The sequence below is a fragment of the Montipora capricornis genome, chromosome 14, assembly GCF_036669925.1.
Source record: "Montipora capricornis isolate CH-2021 chromosome 14, ASM3666992v2, whole genome shotgun sequence".
In the NCBI taxonomy this organism is placed as follows: domain Eukaryota; kingdom Metazoa; phylum Cnidaria; class Anthozoa; order Scleractinia; family Acroporidae; genus Montipora; species Montipora capricornis.
The window spans coordinates 28,077,612-28,082,611 of NC_090896.1; the positions used below are offsets into that span (position 1 = coordinate 28,077,612).

Sequence of the window (5,000 nt, forward strand, 5' to 3'; positions counted from 1 at the left end):
GTCGAAACATGTTTTGCAAATTTAAGAGTGTTGTCGTTTTCGTTAAAATTTTAACGTAAATATTACGCGCCAAATGTGGCATTTGGAAAGGAATTCTGTCTTTTCAACTGGAACTGGTTCTTAAAACCCGTATAGACTGAACACGTATTACATATACATTCTTGATAAATTGTTACCTGGTAAAATACAAATTCACTGACTATTAGCTATGAGTATTTGTAATATCATAATTATCACAATGACATATAATTCGGCTCGGATTGCATGGTGAAATTACAAATGGTCGTTTCACTTCGATGAACATTTCATTCCTGAAACAAGAGTACGTGGTGTACGGATCCTTCCCAGATGTCACTTCTATGAATGCAAAATAGAACCGAGAAAAAAATTCATATAGACGTATTTAGTGTTAGCCTCTTTATCAGGTACAAACCAGTGATAGCTTCAGATCAAATTAATCAATAGTCCTGTTATGCAAAACAATAAATACAGTGCGGATTGCGGCTCTTCTTCTACCTTGCCGTTTTACGCGCAGCACACGACTAGCTGAACGCCTGGTTTTAGCAGTTAATCTATATCTTCCAATCAGCGAGCCCTTTATAACTAACAAATCAGAACGTGCTATGCTTGTTTTAAGACGCTATATCATTGATTCTTACATCAGAACTCGAATCTGTAGCTCTCCTTTTGAGCTCTTCGAAAACGCGCTCAAAGCAACTGACGAAGGATTTCATTATTTGGTTCCGAAATCGGTCTTGCATTTTAAAGCTGAAAGACAGTTGTTTTCAGAACTCTAATAACCAGCCACCGATTGTTTCTTACAACGAGGAAAAATCACTCAAGGATATTCTTGTCGGTACAAAACTTCTTTCAAACACACAACAATCATAAAATCAAGCAAGCGTTTAGTTACAAACTTGAAGGAAATTTACATGCGATCACCTAAATTGACTCCACACAGTAATCGCGCAATTTTAGCGATCACAACACAACTGAGTCTACAAAACAGTACCCTGATCACCTGCATCCTGAAACTGATCATTCCTACAACGAACGTGGAAGCAGAGGTGGGTGACTTTAAAGTCTACGAGTCCTCTGCTTCTATGTTCGTTATAGGAATGATCAGTGTCAGAATGTAGGTGATTAGGGTTCTGTTTTGTAGACTCAGTTGTGTTGTGATCGCTAAAATTGATATATGGGCGACATTTTCAAGTGACTCATTGTATATTGGAATCTCTATCCACCCATAACGAGAACAAAAGTCCTGTTAACCGATATTTGCTCTGTTTTTGGTGAAGTGTGTTAATCCGCTTTCTGTGTTAGCATGCTGTCCATTCAACTAGGATGACCTGAACTTAGAACATAATTTATTGACATCCGCTGCTATCTAAATAACGGGAATACATGTATATGCAAACGCCCACCTTCCGAGGTGGAATTTGCATCCGCACACCAGACAAAGTGACATTTTATGAAAGGGCTTTTAAACATTTCCCTTCGATGTACATTTCTCTTAAACTAGTACGCTCTTGTGAGTGATTTAGTATAGAAGACATGGAAGGACTTCCTGGGAATCTTAATGATCCAGTTATGATCGCAGCCTGCCTCGCATGACTCGGCACCGAGTACCTGCGGTAAGTCTGTTAATGAACACCACCTAAAGGCATATGTACACTGAGGCAATGTTGAATTTTTTTTTTAAGAGTTCCAAATAACATGAAGTTCCGCTATCACGTCAAGGCAGATCGCAGATTAACTGAAGTATCAGGGACAAATCGGAAATAGCAAATTAATGTGCAACAGCTGTAACGAAACTTGTGTTTCACTTTACTTTATTGACTTTCAAAACCTTGGTTGTACGATTATTTCCTAAGCGACATGAAATCCATTCAATTATATTTTACGCCTTAATTTAACAAAATAACATTCACATCATTTTTTTGCCTTTGAAGTATGTTGCTGTTGAACCAAACAAACCAAATATGCTAAAATAAGTACCTTTCACCAATAGGTGACATTTATTTCCTCTTTTGGGTTTATAAAAACTCGCCAAGCCTTGGTTTACCATTCATTCTACAGGTGTAACCTGTTAGGTAAGAGTATTCAGTCATACAGAGAATCCATGTTTATCAAATTTCATATACAGAAGTTAACTATATTTTCGTTTTGTTGTAGGGGGCATACAAAACGTCTTCAAGTGGCTTTTTAAGTAAGTAAGTACCAGTTATTTATGTTTATTCTTTTTCTGCAAAGTAAAAGCAAATTCTTATGATTTAAATCTCAGCCGGTGAGAACCAACTGTCCGCTTTGGCAACCCGGAATATTGAGAACTCCTCGAATTTGACGAAAGACTTTGGAAACAGTAAACGACTACCGCCTAAAGCTACTTTATACCACATATTCCAATTCTAGAAGCATAGTTAAAAGTTTAAGTCAATTAAAACTAGTTATTTTCAAGCACTTCTTACAAAGATTTTCAGCGTTATATCTCCAGTACAGCTGAACTTCCTTATTTCGAACTCGAATATTTCGAATTCTCGGCTATGGCTTACTAATTTATGTTCATTTTCCTTGGTTTTGCCCCTATTTTTTGAATCGTTTTCGTTATTAATTAACCAAGCCAAATTAACGGAGGCTTGGAAATTTAGTTTTGGATTAAAAAAGGCTGTCCCAGCCTCTGTTCACCCTCTATATTGCAATGTTTTTGTTGTTTAGGCCACCCCCTTTTTATTTTTCTTTTACCGTCGTCCGACCGACCCGAATTTTTGGCATTTTCAAAAAAACAATTACGTAGTTAAAGCACTTTTTCAATTTAAATAGTTAATTCCTTTTAATCTGAAAAATGAGCGTAGTAACGCATCGCAACGCGGAAAGCTTTTCAGTGAGGTTTCTGAACAATGGAAGACCGCCATACGATATATGAGACTTTTTGGCTCCAAAGTAAAGGAGAAAATAGCGAAAATCTCTCATTTTTAGGCTTTCGCCTGCCTGCTATTTTTTACTCGGCAACAAAACTAACGAAACGCTAAATACGCAGACTAGTAAGGATAATCGTTCTTTTGTTTTTTTTTTCAAAATACTTTCATTCAAACTATACACAACGAGGCAATTAAAACCTAAGTTTTCTTTATACCTTAAATGAATTCACTAGTTATTGTCAAAAATAAAAACCATTTTTATCAACCCAGTGCATGTAATGGCTTCTTTGTACTAATGGGACAAACTTTTAAACTGGGCAGTGTTAACCCTTATTACAAGCGCAACTCGCATTGCGCACGCCAATTTTATAAAAGGATTTTGTAAGACGTCTTACACGCTGCACGGCTTTAAGAGTTTCTATACACAAGTCTGTTTTAACCTACGCAAGGCGTTTGAAAGACATCTTCGATTGCACAAGTCATTTGTAAGAGTCTCGGGTTGAATAAGGCACTTTTAAGAGCATTATGTTACACGGACATTTTGTAAGGTTCTAAGATGACACGAGGCGTTCTTACAAACATCCATAACATACTGCGCGCAGAAGCACTTACACACAGCATTGGAAAGCAGTGTTACACACGCCGTTTCTAAGCAGTCTTACAGACGGCTTTTGTAACAAGACTTAGACACAGCGTTTGTAAGCAGTTTTACACACGGCCTTTTTAAGCAGTGTTACACACGGCCTTTGTAAGCAGTGTTACACACGGCCTTTGTAAGCAGTCTTAAAGACGGCGTTAGCAAGCAGTCTCATTGACGGCGTTTGTAAGCATTCCGAGCAAAGCAGTAAAGTTCAGTTGAGATAAGTTAATTAAACAGTTACAACGCCGTTAGAACTAAGTAGTGTTAGAATTTGATTCCTTATAACTTCCTAACCCCAAGATTGTTATGTTGATAAATTGTTAAAGGATGATGTTTGTTAGTTAAGCGCTTACAAAAGAAACAAGAGTTACATAGGGTGCTGTCTGTTTCTAGAATTATATAGGTTGTTTTATGCTTAAGTTTATCCCTGTTTTAACATAGGGCCTCGTGCACAGGTGCTGAATATGATCCGAATATTCTATATCTTTCAATAAGCGAGTGGCGAGCCCTTTACTGAACTAACAAATCAGAAAACGCTATGCTGGTTCAAGAGACTTGATTCTTACTTCAGCACTCGAAACTAGCTCTACTTTTCGAAAACGCTAAAAGCAACTGACAAAGGATTTAATTATTTGGTTCCGAAACCGGTCTTGCATTTTAAAGCTGAAAGACAGTTCTTTTCAGAACTCTAATAACCAGCCACCGATTGTTTCTTACAAGAAGGAAAAATCACTCAAGGATATTCTTGTCGGTACAAAACTTCCTTCAAACACACAACAATCATAAAATCAAGCAAGCGTTTAGTTACAAACTTGAAGGAAATTTACATGCGATCACCTAAATTGACTCCACACAGTAATCGCGCAATTTTAGCGATCACAACACAACTGAGTCTACGAAACAGTACCCTGATCACCTACATCCTGAAACTGATCATTCCTACAACGAACGTGGAAGCAGAGGTGGGTGACTTTAAAGTCTACGAGTCCTCTGCTTCTATGTTCGTTATAGGAATGATCAGTATCAGAATGTAGGTGATTAGGGTTCTGTTTTGTAGACTCAGTTGTGTTGTGATTAGATTGCAAAACAGTCGTATTTTTTGCGAACGCAAGCGACAAGGTAAAATATTATTCAAACAAAAGGTCTTGAGCGAGTGTAGAAACGGCGAGGGGGAAAGGGGAGAGGCTCGCGCGCTTCACACTCGAGGATCATGCTTACGGCGCTTCGTGCCTTCCGAAAATGGAAGAAAACGAGTGTTTTGCAGTCTATGTTGTGATCGCTAAAATTACGCGATTATTGTGTAGAGTCAGTTTAGGTGATCATATGTGAATTTCCTTCAAGTTTGTAACTAAACGCTTCCTTGATTTTATGATTGTTGGGTGATTGTTTTGTACCGACAAGAATATCCTTGAGTGATTTTTCCTTCTTGTAAGAAACAATCG

General features: G+C 37.7%; 1 protein-coding gene and 1 long non-coding RNA gene across 13 annotated transcripts in view; one reads left to right on the plus strand and one right to left on the minus strand.

The window, feature by feature from the left end:
- LOC138033121 (uncharacterized) overlaps window positions 1–5,000 on the minus strand; it is a 216,086-nt gene that overhangs the window by 149,348 nt on the left and 61,738 nt on the right. The gene's annotated exons all lie outside the window — the stretch shown is intronic.
- The window catches only part of LOC138033114 (uncharacterized), a 52,947-nt gene that overhangs the window by 4,189 nt on the left and 43,758 nt on the right, over window positions 1–5,000 (plus strand). Inside the window, exons 2-3 of one of the 12 annotated variants that reach the window (XM_068880872.1) lie at window positions 1,523–1,634; window positions 2,176–2,213. The exons of 5 other annotated variants lie outside the window; for them this stretch is intronic. The gene's annotated coding sequence lies outside the window, so the exon portion shown is untranslated. Of the gene's footprint in view, window positions 1–1,183; window positions 1,635–1,827; window positions 2,094–2,175; window positions 2,214–5,000 lie in introns of those variants that run through there. 6 more of the 12 variants (XM_068880873.1, XM_068880883.1, XM_068880875.1 and 3 more) reach the window with 6 other exon arrangements.